Genomic DNA, 25,317 nt, shown 5'->3' with positions numbered 1-25,317 from the left:
TTTTCCCATACAAAAAGAACTGAAGAAAAGTTTTGAATGTTTGTTATTATAATGATGTTCTTGTTCTTGTTATGAATCAATAAAATAAAAAAGAAAAAAAACCAAAAATTCTAGTGTTGTTATTTTTTCCTATATACATATGATGCAACAGGTATAAAAAAAGATGATGCAATAGATATCAAAAAGATGATGCAATAGATATATAAAGATGATGCAACAGGTATCAAAAAGATGATGCAACAGCTATAAAAAGATGATGCAACAGTAAAGGTATATAAAGCGGAGCTGGGAGTACCCTGCACTCATTGTACCCAATTTTGAAAAAAGGACACGGATCAAGTCAGACGTGTTTTTGTTTTCTTTCAAAGATGCACTATCGTTGGTATTGTGAGAGTCCCTTCACACAGTTCATGTACATGCAAGGAGGATGGATGAAAACTAAAATAGGAGCCATCATGGATTTCTATGAAAATCATCCAGGCTATTCCCTGGAGAATGTGTGGTTAGAAAAAAGAGTGAAAATCCCACCTCTTACAGGATCTAGAGTGAGGGTGAAAATCAACCAACATTATCAGCAATACAAATGGGTTACCTGTACTCAAAGGAATTGTCTGACACCCATCAACACCATTCAGAATGAAAGTTCATGGTACTCGGACATTGGAGATTGTCTGAAATATTATATCAAGATGGAGAAAAAAGGACTGACGTTTCCACCTCATTATTGTCCTACAGAGTACGTGTATTGTCGCATTCCTTTTGCCCAGATTAAAGACTCGGTGGAAAAGAAAGGACATTTGTTGACTCGAGTGATTGAGGACCGATCATCAGAAGACGAAGAAGAAATAGAAGTGTAAATCATTGAATAAAATGTTTGAATTTTTAAAAAGTGTTGTTATAAATACAAAGGGTCACAGGTCCTTTATTTTTGTTGCTAAAGTATCTCACTGATCAATTTAAACAGGTATAATTTTTTACTTCTTCAATTTTAAGGTATAAGGTCAAAAGGATTCAATTTCACATGAACACAGTTCAAAGAAAATAAGTCTGTCTAACATACAACAGGAAAAAAAGCCATAAGTTTTTTCTAAAAGGTGCTGTTTTTATTGAGATTGTGCTAGTGGTTACAGAAAACTTAAGGAGAGGATACCCCCCTCTTTTTATTTATTTATTCAATTGGACAAAAAAAACCCACATGTGGTACAAGTCAAACATATCCCGTACGAAATTAAGACGTATTACGCCTGGATTTTTTGCAAATCCTGGCGTACATGAATTCTTAAAAATACGGTTCATTTTCAGGCGTACACGTATTTTTGCCAGAAATACGTCTCCTTTTTTCCATAAATTCTAAATCCGGGCGTATTTTCTACTTAGTCTCTTTGGCACAAGGAAATTAAAACTTAGAAAATTTCAAAAGGCGTATTTTTTAAAATTCGGGTGGATTTTTCAACTTAGCCAAAAAAAACTTATCAACTCATTCTCTTTTTTTTAAAGTATTGAGTTGCATAAGAAACATTTTTATTATATCATATAACTTAAACAAAAAAAACCCAAAGTATTGCATGATTGTATACATTACAATATTGCATTTAGTTTGTTGTATTAAATATCAAAGCAATTATTTTTCATAAATTAAACTGATTTTTTCTTTTAGAACTTTTTTTTTAGAACATTATCCCATGGACCTAAAATTTTGTCATTCCCATTTTTTTTCAAAAAATTGATATTATTTTTCTTAACACAAATGATTTCTATAAGTGTAAAGTAGATAGTATATTTTTTGAACTTCATGCATGATTAATTGTTTAGTCAGGCTATAAACATACATGTTATTACAATTAAATGTTTTTCTTATAAAATGATTTATATTTGGTATATTTAGATACTCTGTTACATTACCATCAACTTTCACTTCCCTAGCCTAACCTGCTGGGATTGTGCTAATTACTTACAGATGTGTTGAGCATGTTTAGGAACGACTTATCTGTGATGTTGTAAACCTAAGAACGGCTTATCAATTTATATCCGGTTTGTGTACAGCAGTTCTATTTCCCACCCTAGTATCTTTTTAATTCATGTAATGAATACACCTTGTTTATACATTGATGGAATTTTATTTTTATGTTCTAGCTGTAAACAAAACAGCATTTTTCTTCAAAATTACAAATTGTACTGAGTAGAACTTCCAGAAATCATAAAAGAGTTTAGCTAACTAGGGGGTTGTAAATAACAGCATCTGCATCCAAGTATTTGCGCCAATTTTAAACCACTAGGCAGGTCATGCCAAGAACAATGAGATTAGAGAAAGCCACAACAAAGCACAGATGGTGTAGAAGAGGTAAATATTTTGAAAACATAGCTTAACATTGAAACTTTTTATCTATGAAAATAAAAGACAGCTGCATTTGCTTTTGATTTGCAGAGCCAGATGTTAATGATTGAAAATTGGGTCAGTAGTATTTTGAATTACATAAATTATTCTTTTTCCAGAAAATGATTTACACCTAAATCCTTATCACAGTAGGAAAATTGATTGAATGATGAAATGGTCATAAGAGGAGGAGAAAAGATCTTGCAATATTAAGAGCTGACCAGCAGCATAGCTTTCCATAAATGCAATAATGCCAGTGAACTGTAGCCATTGGAAGATTGCATCAGGAAGATGACTGTTTGCAATGCCAGTTATAAAGCATTCAAACTTCTTTTTGTGAATATTTCAATCTATGAAAATGTGATTGGGAAATGTGATGTGAAACGTGAATGACAGAACTGCTCGTGATTTGCATCTTTTATGCCAATTTAGGAGTAAAAAGAATGGCAGGAGTACTCGGCATGATTCTCAAAACTGTGATTCACTGTGATTATTGGAATGTTTCAACTGTTTACTATAAAACTCAGCCTTGGATATTAAAATGCTGTGAAACAGTTAATATATTCTAACATGTAACTGTGCTTTGAAAAAGTAAATGTAAGATTATGATTTTTTAAATTTTAATGACAATCCTTTACTAATGAATCTCATTCACATTTTATCACTCTGAAAAATATTAAGAAAATAAAAGTGATGTATGCTTAGCTTAATTTGTCTAATCTTTTTTAGCATATGTAGTCAAAAATCTTTGTACTGAAGTTGATTGTACATTTATATTCATGCTATAGTTGTAGCTCCCATTGCTGTAATATAATTAATATTTAATTCAAATCTATTTAAAGCAGGCGTATTTTTTGTACAGGCGTATTTTTTTGTACGGGCGTATTCTTTTATACGGGCGTATTTATTTTGCAGGCGTATTTTTAAGGGTATGCTTGAAATCTAGGCGTAATTCTATTTTTAAAATTTCCAGACGTATTTTGAATTTCCAGGCGTACTCATTTGCATATTTCGGCCAAAAATACGGGAGGATTACGCCTCATGTACGCCTGTATTTTACATTATACGCCTGGTTTTATATATTCATTTCAATAGAGATTTCCACAAGGATTTTTAGATTAAAATACGCCTGGATTTTTTAAAAAATACGTGACTTAAATTTCGTACGGGATAGTAAACAAAAATAAGATTAAGAATGCAAACCTGCATGGCTTTTCAGTTTCACTCCTGTTTATGTATGGCTGAGGTTTATATATATTATTCCATTATTAATGCTTTGCCATAAAAAATGCATTCAGTTTTATGCAGTTCACCTATTAGACAGCCTGGTAATCAAAAGGAAAAAATTTAAATGTTCAAATTTAAAAAAGAAACTTTTAGAAAAAAAATTAATTTTATTAATTGAATTCAATTTTATCATTTTTAAACTTTAAAATACAGGTTTTCCTTGGACAAAAAGAAAGGGATTCAACCCCCTTCCCTCCCCTCTACCCTTGGGTGTTGGGTGAGGCTAACTTTACACCATACTTTTTTTCTTCTTTTGTCTTTACCATCCCTTATAACAGAGATTCTTCAAAATTGCATGAGGAATTTCATGAGTTTAACTTATGATAAGAGCCTTCCTTAGGTTAACAAGTGTATGGATGATAGCCAATGCTGAATCATTATATTTTGATATTTATGGATATTTAAGAGTGTATGATATTGAAACTTTAAATATGTACAGGTCAGGCAATTTGGAAATTTTGATCATCACAAATTATATTTGACTGTATTAAAAGCAGTAATTTTAGATAAATATTAAGAAGATTACACAAACACTGTAAATCATTCAAAAAATAATAAAACATAAAAAATAAAATGTGTTTTATTTTTTTTAAATGTAAACTGATATATTTCAATAAAAACCACACATATAGACTTTCCCAAATTCCAATAAAGTAAATATCCATACCTTTTAAACTAAACACATTCTATTCATCTTAAATATTCACGCAGAATAAAAGGTGAATTCCCAGAACTCTTACTAATCTCTTCTCCAATGTTGAGTGAATGTGTTCAAGTACGACTTAATTTTCTATGTAAATAAGGCCGCCATGATGAATCTCCGCAAGATTTTACCCCAGTGAAAAAGGCTTGTAATTTACCCTGTAGGTCTTTTAAAGTTGTTTCACATTGTTTATGATTGTGATTATGTTATCGCTCACCTATATGTTTAATGTCAGCTATGCTAAATAATCCATTTCTGTGTAATTTGAGAAAATGGTTTTGACATGTGGTTAAAGTATGGCGTGCTATTCATGTTATCATTTAAAAAGTCGATCCTCAAATAAAATCTGTCTTAAAAAAAAATACATTTTACGAATGACATTTAATATGATTGATTAGAGTATAGGTATCCATATATAAGAGATATTATTTTGCATTACATTTAAACATGTTTTTCTGTCCCTTTTGTCTGTCAATTGTTGCTTTACTTCCTTTGTAAAATGAGGTTAATTTGTGTATCACTGAATATTGTATGCTTTTTTTTTCAGGATCAGCTAAGATGTTATTTCACTGGATTATTTAATGGATAGACTTATTGGGCATATAATTGAATAATTCTGGTAAGTTTGTCTTTGTTTTGTTTACATTTCCTTTGAATGTCATCTTTGCATTTAACCATGATTATATGGTTTAATTTAATTACTGTGTAATTCTTATGTGATCTAATATCTCTAACATTCATATAAGCACAGTCTTATATATATTTTGTCTAAAATATACTAAGGAAACTTCATATTGTTAATAAGTCCTTTTGCATAAATTATGATATAATGTCATAATTCATTATGGCTGTTACCCATGGAATTCAGACTTACTAAATTGTGATCTATAAGGAATGTAATAAAAAAAAAAAGTAAGAATCTACAAAAGGTTTATCCTTGTTTTTGATTCTAAATATGTGGTATATATGGCATACATATATTTTCATTTTCACTTTTGTTTCTTGGTAATGAGCTTTTCAGAAAATGTAGGACTACATGTTGTATATGCTAATATCTTTTTGTATGCTGTACTGACAGGTATTAAACCAAAATTGAATCTGCTGTTAATAAAAAGTCTTTTAGTGTCTAAATGATTAATTTGATAATCATTTTGTATTTGTGATATTAATACAGTAACTGTGCTTCTTTTGTTATCTAAAGATAACATGATGAACTATTTTCATGAACTTTTTCGCATTGTATTTGAACATGCAATGTTTCATGCAGTTCCTTGTCATATTAACAAAATGATTTTATTTTCTATACAGTCCTCAACCTGGAAGATATGTTTTGTTCCTAACCATCTATAATCCATTCTCTATGAAGTTCAGCCTGTCTGCCCAAATTCCTTTGGAAATACATAGTTAGTCAACCAACATAGAAACAATCAAACTTGAAGGTAAAGTTTCAATGAGATATCCAGTCCTAATTTTTATATATATATATATTTTTTTTTTTATATATGCTTGATTATATTTTCAAATTAATTGAATTGATAAGTAGATGATATGATCTTTTTTTGAAATTATGAGGGCTTGGTGGTCATGGTTATGTTTAAACTCTATTGATCTCCTATAGAAGAAGAAGAAGAGCTCCATATATTTACAAAAATGATCAAATTGTGAAACTAAAATGTGTGAAATTTTTCTTTGCCAAATGATAGTTAACAGCTGAAGATATCTTAACAGATATCTAAGAAATAAGTTATATCAGATGTTTAATTTATTAACCCTCAGCTTCCTTAAAAGCATAGTTGGTAAAGATTTCAAGTTTTCTATCCAAGTGCTTATGAATTCTGAATTTTTCATTTAATATTGACATTATATTTACAGGGGAAAGAAAACTACTTGAGTGTTTCTACTGACCCCCTCCAGAGATCTGCTTATGAGTGCATGGGGAATGCGGTGGACCTTCTCTCCTGTTTAAATATACTTTGGAGGCTGGCGCATGAATCTTCATTCACAAAAGGTACTTTCAATATCAATAATGCCACCCATGTATTTTAAAAAAGATGTCTTTTACATAGGTGTATAGAGAGAAACCAAAGTGTCAGAACACAAACAGGTCAGGACAATCACTTATGCAGTGTACTTCCATAGGAAGGTTACACACTCATATCTTTGGAGGAATGCTATACCAAAAGACAGTTAAGATAATAGGGTAGTTATATTTCTCTAAAATTTTAGGTATCAACAGTATGTCTGTGGAGGTTCCATTATTCTTGGGAGTTATGCCCAGCAACACAAACCAATCATGTCCAGCATGTACATTGGATCTGCTAACTTTACTTTAGGATTCCTAGGATTTCAAAAGTTCATCATGTTCAGGTTTTTTTTTTTTTTGGTTTATATTGTATGTGTGAAGAGAATGTAGACTTTGATTGGTGTTAATAACAGTCTTTAAAAGATAAAAATGTTAAATTAGAATACAGCAAAATAAATAACCATTGGTAATTACTTAAATACTGATACAGATTTGAACATTGACAAAAATATTATTTAGTAAAAAATTATGACAATAAGAGAAGACAAAAGTTAACTTGATGACTTTTTTGTCAATAAAATATTTTCAAGTCATTTCTTGTACTTCATTTTCATATCAGGAAAGAAGACATTTTAATTGGTAAATGAAGGAGAGAAAAATTGCAAGGGAGGAGGTGTATAGTTTACATGGTGCATTTTTTAAGTACTATGACTAGGGTGAAGATGGGGATTTCACTTGGATAACTGAGGCTTGGTTAACTGAGGAACAGAAACAACACATCTCTGTGGTATGGATTATTTATGAAGAGTTATCACAGGTAGCATTTAATTTTTTGGAGAGAAAAAAAAAAAAAACTGATTCTAGATGTACTGAGATATCCAGGACTTTGAGATTAATGTTCAAGATAGCAAAGTAAAATGAACATGTATTAACTTGTTTTGCAAAAAATCTGTTTTTAGTAGAATTTGCTAGGGCTGTATCAATATATCGATATATCGATACGTATCGATATTAAAAAAAAATATCGTATCGAAAAATAACTTCCAATACCTATCGGAGAGACAGTTTTCTTCTAATTTTGTTAAAAAGATAGGAATTTCAATCACCAAAGATTATATTTTACTTTTTTTGAATTAAAACTGTTCAATAATTAAATGATTTGTAAGGAAATAACACAGTTTTTATAATTATTACAAAATACACAGAGAAATTTATTTGAACATGTTGATTTTACTGTCATCAAAAAGTTTTAGTTTGAAGTGTTATTTGTAAAGACAATGAGACAAGAACTTTAGAATGAGTAATAAAACACTTAATTATTATAAAATTTATGCATTAAAATGATTTAGAAGCCACTTCTGATAGACTTTTTTAGAATTCAATATATCGCATATCACTTTAAAAAATATTGTAAAAAAACTTTGGCTCAATACACATCCCTGAATTTGCTTTCTTTAATACAGAGATTTTTCCAATTCTATTCACTTATGTATAAAAAAAAAAAATTGTATAAACTTTGGCTCAATACACAGCCCTAGAATTTGCTTTCTTTAATACATAGATTTTTCCAATTCTATATGTATAGACTGAATTTACTTATAAATTATTTCACCCCATTATAGACTAATTTTTTATTAGGTTTAATTTTCTTGTTTATTCTCTCATAAATTATTGATTACATGAACAAACAAATTTAAGACAAAACCATAATATATACTGAATACCCTGAAATGAAATGGTTACATATGTAAGATGTGTAACACATCATGTACAACTTTTAAGTCTACAAAATTTTAAGTTAACCCTATTATACAATAAGACTACTTTTTTCAAAGTAATGAAAAATTCTTTACAAAAATATGTCTTTATAAATGCAAAAGATAAATGTTACAGTTTTTTTAAAACATAGATTTTGCTACACTAACAGGGTATTCTGTATGACCAACTTTTCATATCAGTTCTTTACATTATCATATTTTAACAGTAATGATGATTTTTTTTTTTTTTTCTGCAAGCAATGAAAAAAAAAATATTAACACTACAATCTAAATATATTATTGTTCAATTTTAGGTCTCCATAAACAGATGATTAACAGATGATTAATAGCTGGCCATACCAAGTTTGAACCTGACCACCCCATTTTGGAGTATAGAAGGTAAATTGGAGAAAGTTAAGAAATTTTAGAAGAGGGAAATTTATTTTATCAGAGGTAAATTTATAGATGGGGATAATGAATTTGGTATTTTCATGTTGTGCAGTCATCCTTACAGCATTGGAAATTTAAAAAAAAAAAAAATATATATATTGTTTGAAAGAAAACATTTTTCTTTTTTTCAGATAGCACATTCTGTTCATCAGTCAAGGAAACATGTACACAGCCTTCTACATATTGTCCAGGATCAGAAGAAGCCAGTGGTGTTTTATAATTGAAAACCTCAGTGACATCTCTTCAGAATTTTTTTCTAGACCTTTGAAATTTTAAACTAAAAAATCATAACATGTATATCACAGAGAGAAGACTATCCGTTTTTTTATTTATTTTTTTTAATTTTTATTTTTATTTTTATTTTTTTTTTTTTTTTATTTTTTTTTTTTAAAAACATCACTTTAAAGTATGTGAGTGTCCATATTATTTGTATTCTAATAAATTTAAAGTTCTGAAAAAATAAAAAAGACATACCAGAAATATTCATGTATATTACCATTGAATAGATGAAAAAAAAAAACCCTGATCTTTTAAATTTTTAAGCTGTACAAAGTTATCATTCCAGGAAATTTGAATCTATACTCACATTAAAAACATTTTAATTTTTTGATATTGTTTTTGCTTGAGGGATGAGACAGGAAATTATTTATTTTAACTCTACCAAATAATATAAATTTTTTAATGTTGCATGTTTTGATTTTCATGTTAAACTTTGTCTTTTTTATGAGAAAAAACAAAAACAACAACAACAAAACATGAAGTGGAAAAAAACCCTTGCAGGAAAACAATGGGATATGATGAGAGTTCATACTCATGCAGATTTTATTCTATAGTATTACCAAGAACTGAAAAAAAAAGTAAGAAGCTAAATGATATTAAAAAGAAAAAAAAAGCAGAGAAAAAATTCCATGAATTTTTTTTTTTAACCTGAATAAATCCATTTGATTTTTTGTCTGTTAACAAAAACAGCCTTTTTGAAAAGTAGGGTTATCCCCCTTTAACCATAGATTATTTTTCAAAACACAAAACAGGTGTTGGGTATTCAGTATAGAATGGGGAGATAAATAAAATGTAAATGATTTAAATGACATTTTTTAAGGTATAGTGATCAATGGTATCCCTCATCTTTTCTGTATTGTTAAAAATGAAAGATGATTTTTAAACTTTTAGACAAATTAAAGTTACATGTTATCTAAAATCACATTTAAACTTTGCCAGAAAAAAGGAAAACTACCAGAAAAAAAAAAAATGAAAAGAGTTTGTACTTACAAGTAATAGTTATTTACCTCATTGCTTTCAATGAGTTATGGAGTTTGAGAAAACATGTTTTCTGAAGAAAAAAAAAATTACTTTGAGAAGTGAAAATTTTTCTTTTACAACAGAAAAAAAAAGACATTTAATATCAGAAACTGTGTCATGACCATGTTTTTTGGGACTTAAAAGACTAGGATGGGATTTTATGCACAATATACATACATATCACAAATATTTCAAAAAATCACTCTTACATTCCTCTTAATATTTGGGTTGTTTTCCCCATGATAGTTTCACAGAAAGGTATAAATTCAAGGTGTGAAATTAAAAAACACTCAGTACTGTTGTTGTCTCAACTATGGGTAACACCTTTAGGAAGCAAAAGAGTAAAGGAATGAGTAAAATTCAGTTTGAAAAGAGAGTTCTTTCAGAGAAAGATATTGATAGAGATATACCAATTCAAATACATGATGATGGGACTATTGAGATCATTTCTCAAGAAGAATATAACCAATTAAGTCCAGAAAAGAGTGATCCTTATGTTGTCAGAGATTACATAGAAAGACCCAATGAAGAATACAACCATTTCTTACCCATAGAGGGTGAGGGTAACTTGAATTACCCTGAAAGACCTTTGACTAGAGAAGAAGTCAAGTTTATAGATGATAAGAAAAAAGAGATGTCAGAAAAAAAAGATTGATAAAAAGACCCAGGGATTTTAAAAATCCACAGAGGAGAAGAGTTTACAAAATAATGAAAGAAATTCAAACTCAACTCTTGGAAGATATTAAGACTCATTATCAAAACAAACATAAAGAAAATACAGGTAATCTTTATATTGCTCAGTTAAAAATAGACAGATTTAGAATAGCCAAAAATTGTATATTTGATTTAACTGGGTGCAGACAGGAAGATGTAGATCAAATCATTGGAAGTGATTATCAATACTTGATCTTACAAAAAGAAAGGCATCCAGAAACTGGAAAACTTCATCATGTGAGAGGATTCATTCAAATGAAAAAAAGGTGTCATGAGAGATACATCTACAAAAAGATTCATAAATTAACCTGTTTTGATATGTCTCACAGTACCCCAGAATTGGAAAGAACCTTTTATAGACAAGGTAACTATGAAGAATATGGGGTTCTTAAATATGAAGTGAGAAACAAAGAATTAATTCCAAGAGATTGTAGATTTACCTGAATATTTTTTTTTTTAAAAAAATATTGAATATACCCCACACTTATGACAAAATAGGTGTACATTCTTCATCCACATTAAGTGTATGTGTATGTATGTGTTATTGTTTTTTGATGAAAAAAAAATTAAAAAATGTGTGTTTGATGTGAATTTATTTTAAAAAAGGGTTTATTATTATTATTATTATTATTAAAAATTTAAAAAATTTATAAGTTAAAAAATTTAAAAGTTTTTAAAAAAATTTATGAAGTTAATATTTTATTTTTTTTTTTTTTTTCTTAAGTTTAAAAAAGAAATTCTAAGTTTTTAAAAAAATGACCTGGTGTTATAACTTGAGAGACACATACACAATGTTTCTTGTTTTTACCCACTGTATAAGAAGGTAATCTTTTCTTTTTTACCCACTGTATAAGGTACTCTTTTTTTTTGACATACAAAGGTTTCTTATTTACCTCTGTATATGTAAGCATCTTTTCTAAACATTTGGTGGCCGTGAAAACGGCCGTTGTGTAATTTTTTTTTTTTTAGACAGGGTTTATTCCCTGTGAGGCCTGCCTCTAAGCCAAGATCTTCGTAAGGCTGTCACTCGGAGGGGGGCCACGTTCCAGCGTCGTCGCCGGCGACATAGAGGACAGCAGGAAGGTGGATCTGTCTGGGCGACCAGCACCTCGGAACACTGGAGACAGGCCGGCCTGTTCCTACAACCTGCACACATGTAGTTGGACATCTGGTCCTCTTCCAGGCACACAGAGCACTGGTCTAGCTGGAGGTCTGCAACTGGTCTGGCCCATGAGGGGTTGCAATCCTTGGTCCGACCCTGTCTACCCGGTGAGAGGTACCAATGGTTCTGGGGAGCCCTACTGATTCGGACCGTAAAAACGGAGACACTTACAGAATGACGCTGAGCTGCTGGCAAGCGTACTGGTGTTATGCACAGAGCCTCTGCTAAGGAGAAACCTCGATGGCGAGAGCCGAAATCTCATGGCGAACTGAAATTGTGTGTGTTTTGTACTTTGGGAACTATACACTTTCATGGATTATTTAGTAGGTGTTCATAGTAGGATTCCAGCATGATACAGGTCTAAACAAGGTAAGTTTCCTGCTTCTTTTCATACTAGAATTAATACATGACATGCATCCGTCGTGGAGAAATGAGTAAAAAACCTCGAAGCGACGAGGTGAAATCCAGTGACCCGAGTGTATAAAATAAACCTTTTCAGTCTTTTTTAGAGGGTGAACCCCAAAACTCATGTGGGTTAGGGAAAAGGGACCTAGGGAAGACACTGCCGATATAGTTTTTATTTCAAAAGAATCATGATCAGGGTAAAAAACAACCTCAAATAGATTTACCTATAAACACAATGGGGGGTCAGAGGTCACGGATTTTCAGAAAATCATACTATGAGATACATAAGGATTCTTGGAGTCTAGCCTTTATCTGATTGATATTTTAAGAAAAAAATAACATGTTATGAGATTCAAATTAATTCGTATCTACTTTTTAGATCCTTTACAAGTCTTGATGGTTTGTTTTTTTTACCAAAATCGAACACTGTAGTGACACTGGGGTGTGAACAACATAGGACATACACATTCCCTGATTTTTTAAGTCACCCAATGTTTTATGAAAGAAAATTTGACATGAAAAGATTCGTACTGCTTTGAAAATCATTCGTATTTTACTTTATAGATCATGATTAAAAAGCTCATGGATTGTTCAAAGTATGGCAGAGAAATTCCCACAAGCCAATCTCTATAGGGATACAGGTTTAAGAAGATAGTAATTCCAGGCACTATTAAGGTGTTTCCCTTTCAATCCCCTGTGGTCATTTGTTTACTAGCTCAATGGGATTATTAGTGTTAAATCTAGACCCTAAAAAGGGCATGGTAATCAAGGAATCAATAGGGCAAATTGTGTCACGACAGTATCTCACGAGGGCACTTTTTAAACAAATGTTAATGTGTTTAAAATTATATTAAACATTTTATATTTATCTTTACATACTTTAACATGTTTAATTACTTTTAATATCCTTTCATATTGAAATCTTTATTGAAACAAGTAATTTAAATATAGATTCATATATTTGTATTCCATTCATTCATTTTTTTTATACCAACAAATTAATTAGCACACTTGGGCTGACGTGACAATTATTGAAACAATAAGAATATAAAAAGGCATTATTTTAACATCCAAATTCTTTAATCAACAAAGTTTTAAGGATACACTTGAAAAAGTAATGGTATTAATCTAGCTGAAACATCTGCAAAAAATTATTAAAGTTTGGAGGTATGATTTATTTTAACCTGCTTGGGCTGTTTTATTTGTGTACTAGCACAGTCATTTAGACATTAAATGAAAAACACTTTTTTTTTCAGGGGAGGGGCATTTTGAAAAAAACATGAAAAATACATGAAAAATACACCATTCTCTTTACTTGGAAAATATTTTACCAACAAGATCGAGTGAAAACTGTTCTTACTCCCCCCAAAAATTTAATTACCATGTATATTTTGTTTAAAAAAAAAAACTTTGGCTTTAATAAGAAACATTGACCCTCAGCTTGTCAAATCTATCAGTTCAATTAAAGAAACTAACTTTGTTTATTGTTTTATGCTTTTTAAGCCTTTTTATCACATTACGTTCAGTTTGTTGGTACACTGTAATTATTTTATTCAGCTAAAATATCCGTTTTATCTTCAAGTTCATCTTTGTGTTTTTTGACACTTTCGGTTAAAAAAAAACGATCCTGATTTTAATTAGTTAATAATTTACAAGTTAATTTGTCTTTGGTCTTGGGCTAATTCTTCATAATCAATGCAATCAAAGGACAGTTTCTCAAGTTAAATCCTATACCCTGATAGCCTGAGGCATGTTAATTAGCCAGGTGGCTGTGTGGTGCGTTCAAGCGTGAAGTGATTTCCTGTCGTGGTATAAACAAAGGGATTATCAGAATGCACTGAATAAACAGGGCAGCAAAGGAATATTGCCTAAACTGGGCATATTTTTATTAATTTTGGGTTAGGAAATAAGGGCATGGTGCTGGAAAAAAGGGCATGGCGCCGAGGAACAGGGGCATGGCGCCGCGCCGTGCTAGTTTGCTTTAGATTTAACACTAGGATTATGGAAAAGCAAGTCACAGACCTAAAAGAATTTCCACTTATCAGGATACAGCACAAAACAGAGAGCAATGGTTTCAAACTTGTTTACAAGAAATTTGGGAAAGTTTACCTTACCAGACTTATGCTTTTCCTTACAAGATTGCATGTGGACTAGCCCAAGGAAATTGGATTCATTATAGACATTATATTGAACAATTTGTAGACATTATATTGAACAATTTGTACACACTTATGACAAACATGTGTACATTCTTCATCCACATTAAGTGTATGTATGTATGTGTTGTTATTGTTATTTGATAAAAAAAAAATAAATGTTAAAAATGTGTGTGTATGTATGTGTGTGTGTGTTATTGTTTGATGAAAAAAAAATGAATTTAAAAATGTGTGTATGTATGTGTGTGTGTTATTGTTGGATGAAAAAAAATAAATTTAAAAATGTGTGTATGTATGTGTCTGTGTAATTGTTGTTTTGATGAAAAAAAAATAAATGTTAAAAATGTGTGTTTTGATATGAATTTATTTTTTTTAAAAAGGGACTTTCCTTTTGATTATCATTATTATTATTAAAAGTTTTAAAAAGTTAAAAGAAAAAAAATTATAAGTTTTAAAAAGTTATAAAAATTTTTTTAAAAAGTGACCTGGTGTTATAACTTGAGAGAAACACAATGTTTCTTCTTTTTTTTATTGACTGTTTAAGTAGGCATCTTTTCGAAACAATTGGATAGCCCTTAAAAGGGCTTTTTTTGTTATTTTTGTTGGTTTTGTAGTTTTTTTGGTTTTTTCTGGATTTTTGTAGTTTTTTTGTTTTTTTTTTCTCTGGTTTTGTTTTCAAGGTGGGTCCAGGTGGGTCCCTAGGAGTTTAACAGTTGCTCCACCATGCTTCCAAAGTTGTCATCCGAATCCCCGGACTAAACTGGGGTCTTCGCCCTGGGGATGAAAGATTAACTTCATCATTTCTGCATAGAGGGCAAGGTAAGCTCTCTTCCAGGATGCGGGCAGCACAAAACACAGGCTGGGCGCTGCAAGCAGCGCCCGCACATAAAGTTGTTAGGCTCACCTTCATTTAAGCATAAACTGCATAAAATCGTTTCGGTCGGAACAGGGAAGCCCCAGCGAGGAATTCTGCCTTCGTTCCTAGCTTGTCTCTGGGGGGTCGGGCTCGCAGGTCGGGTTGGCGGCGACGGGGGTGGTGGGGGCGGCGATCTGGTGGGTGGTCGTCGTGGTGAACTCCTCCTCCTGTAGGGGTGAGCCCTCCTCTGTCGAAAATCAATCTGCATACTGCCCATGTTGAGATCCATCATAACTCCCGTAGTATCTGTTCGCCTGATCACTATGTGACTCTCCACAAGGATGCCTGGAACATTCATCAATTGCTGGAAAAAATTTGCCATGTCTTTTTCTTCTTACTTCTTTCTTCACTGCTGAAGCTACAAAGGAATGACACTGGGCGCTCGGAGGGTCTGTATTTATACACAATAGCAGACGATAGTCCAATATCGCGGCAAACATCGATAATCCATCATGTGATTAAAAATCCTGACCTGTGATAGGCTATCACAAAAAAATCGCTTTTGCAAAAAGCAAACGACAGTTCAATATGGCGGCAACATCGATAATCAATCATGTGATTAAACATCTTGACATGTGATAGGCTAACACAAAAAAATCGCTTTTGAAAATAGCGCCACCTAACGTGTAAAACAAGAAATCATGTAAATAATTGATAAACTTATGGATATTCAACATCTTTCCATTCTCCGTACACAATACAATATAAAATAAGATAACAGTTAAAACATCGAATACTATATATATTAAACAACTTTCAATCATTAATTTCAATCATACACAATGTTTTATCCAATTATAGACCACATCAAATCATCAACATTCGATGGTAAATTTATCGACTACATTAACAGTGACAAAGGGAAATTCAGGGAACCCGATCCCGAACCCGAGTGTATATGACGTCATACAATAACATAACACTGATGTAGTATTACATGATTTTTTATTTTAATTCTTAAAAACTAACAAAGCTTCTAACTGTCGAATTCTCCTCCGAAATCGTATTCAATCCGCTACTAAGGGCATCCAGGGACTTCTCTGGTCTTTCAGGGGGGTAATTCGTAGATTTTTGATTTTTTGAGGTTTTTGTATTAAGAAGTCACTGATTTTCTTAACCTATGTGAAATTTCCAGGTATTTCATTCCGTATTGAATACATACTTTCTCCATCGCATCTATGTTCTGCCACAGTAAAAAAAAATTGTTTTATTTTTTTTTTTTTACTTTTTTATTCTCATTTTTATACCCCAACCCTCGTAGAAAAAGTAGGTAAAACGTATATTTCTTTTTTACACACGACCCCCTCACAGGTGATGCAAGAGGTATAAAAGGACAGGTAAAACGTGCACACGGCCCCCTAATTTTTTGCACACGGTCCTTTATAGATGATGCAACAGGTATATAAAGATGATGCAACAGATACAATAAGATGATGCAATAAGTATTAAAAAGATGATGCAACAAGTATCAAAAAGATGATGCAATAGATATAAAAAGATGATGCAATAGATATCAAAAAGATGATGCAACAGTAAAGGTATATAAAGCGGGTTGACGATCAGTCTTGCTTGACATTTCGAACTTGACAGACGTGAAAAATATTATGGAAGAAGCAATGATGAATACCCCACACAACCCCAGCTATGTGACACCTGAAGAATATGTAGGAGCCCCCTATAATTTTCAAGAATATGCGAATAAAGAAGATATGGGAATCTTGAATACAACTGTGGATGGAATTGTTAACATGCTGTCCGCTCTTGACAACAAGATGAATGATATGAACAACAAGGTGAGTGATGTTCAAAACCAGCTGAATCATCTGAAAATTTACATCACTAAAATGAAAGGAGGAAGCACTTACCAGAAAAAACAAGGGGGATCCGGAGAGACTAAGAAAACAAGACAGACGGATCCATGCTTCATCTGTAATGAGTTAGGGCATTGGGCCCCAGATTGTCCCCGAAAAAAACAGGATTCGTGCTACAAGTGCGGGAAATCTGGTCATTGGGCTAATCAGTGTACAGAGGATGAGGAGGATCAACAATTTGTCAAAGAAATACAAAAAATGGAGAAAAAGCCTCAGGAACCCAAGAGGAAACTACCCCTGATGACCGATAAGGCACAGAAGAAGAAGAAGTAAATTGATGTATTTTTTTCACTTGAATAAAATTGCTGTGTTCTTTTGTTTTGGTCTTGTGTGTTATTTGTTAATGTTTTGAGGAAATCCAGTTTGAAAGATGATGCAATAAGTATCAAAAAAGATGATGCAATAAGTATTAAAAAGATGATGCAACAGATCTAAAAGATGATGCAATAGATCTAAAAAGATGATGCAACATATGTACTGAATTGACCCGGCTATCCTTAGAACCCCCTATCCCCTCCAGGGGCTGCACTCTCTTGACCCACCTATCCCACAGGGGCTGCACTCCCTTGACCCACCTATCCCCCTCCAAACTTGCACTCCCTTGACCCGCCTATCCCCCTCAGCCCAAAAGTGCACTCAGTTGACCCAGCCGGCCAGACCCCTTATACTACTTCTGTTATTTAAACTTTTAATTTTCCGTTATCAAAAATGTGAAAATTTGGGTAAAAAAGAAGATTTTTCAATTTTCCTTGATAAAGTGAAACCGTTGCCATGGCAACAAAAATATAAAAATCAATGTTTTACATATCTACCGATTCCATCAAAATCCATGAAGTTATTAATTTGATCATTTTCATTAATTTGAACTAAAAAAATATGTATGTCCCCAATATTATTTCCATGGAAACAGGGGCTATATTAGGGGTTCGGAACATAAAAATCGGGCTTTTTCTACACTTTTAAAGACAACTTTGATATCACCTTGTCATGGTGAATGTTAAAGACTAAATGTTATTTTTGATATTGTTTTTAGGCATAAATTGGCCCAAAATGTTCAAAATTAAACTCCTCCTGTGCTACATGATGGTCTAAAAATTTATTCCATGGAAGAACTAGTATTTATGGCAATCTTTACATCTGAATATTCTGATGAAATTGTCCATGAATTATACTGCAACACCTTTAGAAGTACATGTATATAAACATACTTCAGAACATGTTGCAACTTTACCAATTAAAAGCCTATGAATTTGACCTCATGCTGATTTAGTTATTCCAACATGTAGTAACTTCTAGACATCTTTGTAGCAAAATATCTTTATTCAGTTATGGATGGTGACTGTCATTATACATGTATGCCATTTTTAGCTCTACTGGTCAGAGACCAGAAGAGCTTATGCGATGGTAATGCGTACGTCGTCCGTCCGTCTGTCTGTCTGTCTGTCCGTCTGTCTGTCTGTAAACAATTTTTCAAAATGCTACTCCTCCTACAGTTTTGGTCTGATTTCAATATAACTTGGCACACAAGTAGACTACACTAAGATACATAATTCTGTGTATCGGTTTTTGATTTCGATGATCGGTGTTGCCGTGGTTACTAAAAATAGAAATTTCTGTAAAATTCTTTCAAAATGCTACTCCTCCTACAGTTTTGGTCTGATTTCAATATAACTTGGCACACAAGTAGACTACACTAAAGTACATAATTCTATGTATCGGTTTTTGATTTCGATGATCGGTGTTGCCGTGGTTACTAAAAATAGAAATTTCTGTAAAATTCTTTCAAAATGCTACTCCTCCTACAGTTTTGGTTTGATTTCAATATAACTTGGCACACAAGTAGACTACACTAAGATACATAATTCTGTGTATCGGTTTTTGATTTCAATGAACGGTGTTGCCGTGGTTACTAAAAATAGAAATTTCTGTAAAATTCTTTCAAAATGCTACTCCTCCTACAGTTTTGGTCTGATTTCAATATAACTTGGCACACAAGTAGACTACATTAAGATACATAATTCTGTGTATCGGTTTTTGATTTCGATGAATGGTGTTGCCGTGGTTACTAAAAATAGAATTTTTTGTGAAATTTTTCAAAATGTTACTTCTCCTACAGTTTTGGTTTGATTTCAATATAACTTGGCACACAAGTAGACTACACTAAGATACATAATTCTGTGTATCGGTTTTTGATTTCAATGAACGGTGTTGCCTTGGTTACTAAAAATAGAAATTTCTGTAAAATTCTTTCAAAATGCTACTCCTCCTACAGTTTTGGTGTGATTTCAATATAACTTTGCACACAAGTAGACTACATTAAGATACATAATTCTGTGTATCGGTTTTTGATTTCGATGAACGGTGTTGCCGTGGTTACTAAAAATAGAATTTTCTGTGAAATTCTTTCAAAATGCTACTCCTCCTACAGTGTTGGTCTGATTTCAATATAACTTGGCACAAAAGTAGACTACACTAAGATACATAATTCTATGTTTCGGTTTTTGATTTCGATGAAAGGTGTTGCTGTGGTTACTAAAAATAGAAATTTCTGTGAAATTCTTTCAAAATGCTACTCCTCCTACAGTTTTGGTGTGATTTCAATATAACTTGGCACACAAGTAGACTACAATAAGGTACATAATTCTGTGTATTGGTTTTTTACTTCAATGAACGGTGTTGCCACAGTTACTAAAGATAGAAATTTCTGTTATATACTCTCAAAATGCTACTCCAAATACAGTTTTAGTCTGATTATAATATAATGTGGCATGCAAGTAGACTACACTAAGAACATAATGAGACTTAATCAAGGATCATATTATCCTATTTATTGCTGTTGTAAAGTTTCAATTCCCAACTGCTTAAGTACTTTTCTCTTCCTTTGCTATATAATAAGTACAAACCAGTAGAGCTTCAGTCTCGACAGAGACTTCTGGTTTGAGTGAAATGTTGTAAGCATTGCATCCATGAAGCTGCTGTTTTTATAATTAAATGATTTCTTTACTTCGAAGAGTAGAATTGCTATCTTTAAAGGAAGAGTAGAAATGCTATCTTTAAAGTAATGTTTGTTTGCCCTCTCTTGACACAGGGTAAAATTATTGGGTCGGTAGGTGAGAAAATCTTCAATAACATTTTTTTAAGGGGGATAAGAGGAATAAAAGAGAGAAAATACAGCCCTGCATTGAAAAAAAGTTTTCAGTCTGGTCATTTTAGTCAGTCGGTTTGGAGAGGCAGACAACCAAACATTTTTTAAAGATGGCCTATTTCTACACTTCATGGACATTAGCTCAATCATTGGATTAGGTAGTCTGAGAATCTAAATTGAAATATCAGACAGAACAAAATAAAGATGAATTCTAAGTGACATCAATTCATACTTTAATGAGTTTACAGAGTACTTCTGATTTCACAGAAAAGGCAAATTCTGCAAAATGACATAACACTGTCATAAATATTTGTCAAGAACAGGGAAAAAGAAACAATGCTACAGTGATTGATGTATCTCATTGATATCTATGAAATAATAATTTAAATATATCAAAATTTCTCCTTTTTAAAATCAAAATACAAGAAAAAATTAAAAGATTATAAATGTAAACAATTTTAAAATAAACTACATGTATTTGTGAAAGATTTTAATTTTAGTAGATTACTAAACTGGTCTTATCATTTCTACTGAATTAACAACCATACAATTTCCAAATGTCATGTTTTAAACTGTTACCGTAGAATAATTATACATGTTCATTGCAGCTTTATTTACAAAACTCATCAGTTTTCAGAAATACTTATTTGAGCATTTGGGTCCTGATAAGAACAAAATTTAATGAATAAATATTAATCTTAATTGTTCATGTATTGATTTCCTTGCAATTTTACAAATACTTTTAAGAAACTTGTTACAAGTAAGTATACACAAAAGCAACCTTCAATTAATACCTATGATGTATACATTTATTTTACTGAAAACAAATTCAAAGATGGAAAAACACTGCATGCACTGCAATCATCATATACATGTACAAATTTTCTAAATATATGGAAAACAGCATGTATATACTAGAAAGGATGTTGTTTAACATTAAATTTTCTTCTATAATCTATAGACATATAAAAATATGCATTGGGTATAACAAGTCAGAAGTTCTTCTCCAAATCTCCATTGGTTTTGCCATGTCTGGTTCAACATCTTAGCTTGATCCATCCAACTTTCTTTAATATTCTTGAGCTGATATGGGATGACTTCTACTTAGATTGATGGCACAAATCTTTTAAGAAAACACTGAAGTACTTTTTTTTGGTTCTTATCTATTCCAATTAATGATCCATGATCTGAAATCATATGTGTTCATTTTTGCAATAACATTTAAGGAATTGCATTTTTGGAATTCCATAAAGGAATTGCACTGAGTTTCATTCACTCAATGAAATGAATAAATTTCCAATATAATCAATGAAGAATCAATATGAAATTATTGTAAAATTTACAGATTGAATTAGTGAAATGCAAATGCTTGATCAAGAAAATTAATGTTCTTGTCATGCACAATCTGTATCTCTTTTTTATTAATTAGAAAATAGATATTAATTAAAAACAAACCTCATTTAAAAAGGTAACTTGAACAATTGAATACCTGTTCCAATAATGTTACAAATATTAGGCCTAAAAATCAAGGATTGTATTTTTCATAATTTCTTGAATGAATTATTTTTTGGCAATGTTGGGATATTAGTCACATCCTGACATCCTTGTACCGTTTATTCATCGTTTTTAAATCCGTAGTCAGTAGATCATTCATAACTTTCCGTAAAAAGAATAGTTAAATAATTACGGTTTACCTGATGAAAATACTATCAACATCAAACTGTCAACATCATCATTGGACATGGTCAAATGCATCGTGACTTTTCTTCCCTGTTCGGACTGCATATAGGGCATTATCCTGTTATTAGCATCGCGATGCGAATAATTTTTGACGTTGTTGACGTAAATAAAATTATAATTTTGCGAGCTTAGAATTAAAAATTTAGTCTTTAAACAACAATATTTATGGATTTTATGCTTATTCCGTTAATTCCCACTCTCTGTCATCGGCTTATACATAAGTCATGTCTGACAGAGGAACGAAAGACAACTCTGCATGGGAAATTTGTTACTTCCGTGATATTTTTAGAAATAACCTTATTCTCAAGTACGGTATAAAAAATAATGCATTTTTGATAATTCGGAATAAATGTCTTCATAAACAAAACTATAAATTATATAACTAAAAAATTCAATATATATGTACTTTATTTTGTTATAAATGAGTTGAGATACATATATAACGGAATAAATGTCTTCATAAACAAAACTATCAAAATTTATTATATGAACTTTATTCCGTTATATAAAAAAGTTGAGATAAATGTATTAACGGAATAAATGTCTTCATAAACAAAACTATACTGCAAAATTCAATATATGCACTTTATTCCGTTAAAAATAAGTTGACATAAATATATTACGGAATAAATGTCTTCATAAACAAGCTATCAAAATTCAATACATTGTATATGCACTTTGTTCCGTTATAAATAAGTTGAGATAAACATTTAACGGAATAAGCGTCTTCATAAACAAACTATCAAATATCAATATATGCACTTTATTCCGTTATAAATAAGTTGAGATAAACATTTAACGGAATAAATGTCTTCATAAACAAAACTATCAAAATTCATTATATGTACTTTATTCCGTTATGTAGAAATAAGTTGAGATAATTGATAACGGAATAAATTCCAAGGTCTTCAAAAACAAAACTTTCAAAATTCAATATACCCCGGACGGTATGCACTTTATTCCGTTTAATGTCTTCATATACGGAATAAATGCTATCTATTGCGATTACATGTAAATGCACAATACATTTTAGTACTCTCATTTATTCTTTTTCTGATCATGCAATTTCATTCATAAAGTAACATATTTAAAATTTCCATATCGGATATTTTATCTCTGCACGGATTTCAATGTACAATGTATTCCAGAACAGGTTAGGAAGTAAAAGTCCTTTGTTTGTACGTTGCGTGACAGTCTGAGTGTAAAGAAATCCCGCACGCTTCAGTAGAGGTAGAACATTGAAGAATCGCTCATCACGATCGTCTACTACACTTTTAAGAAAACTGAATGCATTGTGAAACTAAAAAAAATATGTTGTAATCTTCCCTCTTTGTGAGGCTTATGATCTTGATATTTGGAAACGTCGTCTCTCTATATATACTTCTGTTATTAGCATCGCGATGCGAATTAGTTTTCGGGTATTAAAATGTTCTTCGTCTCTCTATATATACTCCTGTTATTGGCATCGCGATGCTAATTAGTTTGGAGGTATTTTATCCATTAAAACGAGTCATTTTAAGAATGATCCCCCCAAAAAAGCCAAGCCCCATTTTTTTCTGATGGTATCCCCCAAAGAAACCCTTTTCCCGGGAATACTTCCCTTTGTGGAGCTTATAATCTTGATATTTGGAAACGCCGTCTCTCTATATATACTCCTGTTATTAGCATCGCGATGCGAATTAGTTTTGCGGTATTTAAAATGTCCCTCGTCTCTCTATATATACTCCTGTTATTGGCATCGCGATGCTAATTAGTTTGGAGGTATTTTGTCCATTAAAACGTGTCATTTTAAGAGTGATCCCCCCAAAAAAGCCAAGCCCCATTTTTTCTGATGGTATCCCCCAAAGAAACCCTTTTCCCGGTAATACTTCCCTCTGTGGAGCTTATAATCTTGATATTTGGAAACGTCGTCTCTCTATATATATACTCCTGTTATTAGCATCGCGACGCGAATTAGTTTTCGGGTATTAAAATGTTCTTCGTCTCTCTATATATACTCCTGTTATTGGCATCGCGATGCTAATTAGTTTGGAGGTATTTTATCCATTAAAACGAGTCATTTTAAGAATGATCCCCCCAAAAAAGCCAAGCCCCATTTTTTTCTGAAGGTATCCCCCAAACAAAACCATTTCCCGGGAATACTTCACTTTGTGGAGCTTATAATCTTGATATTTGGAAACGCCGTCTCTCTATATATACTCCTGTTATTAGCATCGCGATGCGAATTAGTTTTCAGGTATTTAAATGTCCCTCGTCTCTCTATATATACTCCTGTTATTGGCATCGCGATGCTAATTAGTTTGGACGTATTCTGTCCATTAAAACGTGTCATTTTAAGAGTGATCCCCCCAAAAAAGCCAAGCCCCATTTTTTCTGATGGTATCCCCCAAAGAAACCCTCTTCCCGGGAATACTTCCCTTTGTGGAGCTTATAATCTTGATATTTGGAAACGTCGTCTCTCTATATATACTCCTGTTATTAGCATCGCGGTGCAAATTAGTTTTCAGGTATTTAAATGTCCCTCGTCTCTCTATATATACTCCTGTTATTGGCATCGCGATGCTAATTAGTTTGGAGGTATTTTGTCCATTAAAACGTGTCATTTTAAGAGTGATCCCCCCAAAAAAGCCAAGCCCCATTTTTTCTGATGGTATCCCCCAAAGAAACCCTTTTCCCGGGAATACTTCCCTCTGTGGAGCTTATAATCTTGATATTTGGAAACGTCGTCTCTCTATATATACTCCTGTTATTAGCATCGCGGTGCGAATTAGTTTTCAGGTATTTAAATGTCCCTCGTCTCTCTATATATACTCCTGTTATTGGCATCGCGATGCTAATTAGTTTGGAGGTATTTTTTCCATTAAAACGAGTCATTTTAAGAGTGATCCCCCCAAAAAAGCCAAGCCCCATTTTTTCTGATGGTATCCCCCAAAGAAACCCTTTTCCCGGGATTACTTCCCTCTGTGGAGCTTATAATCTTGATATTTGGAAACGTCGTCTCTCTATATATACTCCTGTTATTAGCATCGCGGTGCGAATTAGTTTGGTACGTGGTATTTAAATTATTTTTTTCCTCTAAATTTTACTTCAAACAATTTAAAATCATTAAATGTTGAAATATTAAGTCATTTAACGCTTCTGACGTAACGTAAAATAACGTCAAAAATTATTAGCATCGCGATGCTAATAACAGGATAATGCCGCATATAGCATAATACGAGTACTTTACAGGATACTCTCAGGTCTTTTCTTTTTTCTTTCCCATTCTTGCTTAAAATTTTAGTGTAGTGGTGAAGCGAGAAACAGCACAATGCG

The 25,317-nt window shown here is 31.9% G+C and overlaps 1 long non-coding RNA gene across 3 annotated transcripts; it reads left to right on the top strand.

The window, feature by feature from the left end:
• The first annotated feature begins 4,322 nt into the window (after positions 1–4,322).
• On the top strand, positions 4,323–9,074 carry LOC134248796 (uncharacterized). 3 transcript variants are annotated; one of them, XR_009988141.1, is made up of 8 exons: positions 4,323–4,524; positions 4,912–4,983; positions 5,673–5,803; positions 6,237–6,372; positions 6,591–6,731; positions 7,007–7,174; positions 8,459–8,597; positions 8,726–8,756. It is a non-coding gene; the product is annotated as an uncharacterized LOC134248796 (long non-coding RNA). The 3 variants fall into 3 exon arrangements; XR_009988140.1 differs by having other exon boundaries at positions 4,325–4,524; positions 8,459–8,543; positions 8,726–9,074; XR_009988142.1 differs by lacking the exons at positions 4,323–4,524; positions 4,912–4,983 and adding an exon at positions 5,407–5,442 and having other exon boundaries at positions 8,459–8,543; positions 8,726–9,074.
• Positions 9,075–25,317: the final 16,243 nt, after the last annotated feature.

Source organism: Saccostrea cucullata, unplaced genomic scaffold, assembly GCF_032062105.1.
Source record: "Saccostrea cucullata isolate Sc308-1 unplaced genomic scaffold, CSIRO_AGI_Scuc_v1 ctg4330, whole genome shotgun sequence".
NCBI lineage: Eukaryota > Metazoa > Mollusca > Bivalvia > Ostreida > Ostreidae > Saccostrea > Saccostrea cuccullata.
The sequence above is the reverse complement of the archived record's forward strand: the minus strand, read 5'-3'. Positions and strand labels throughout refer to the sequence as shown.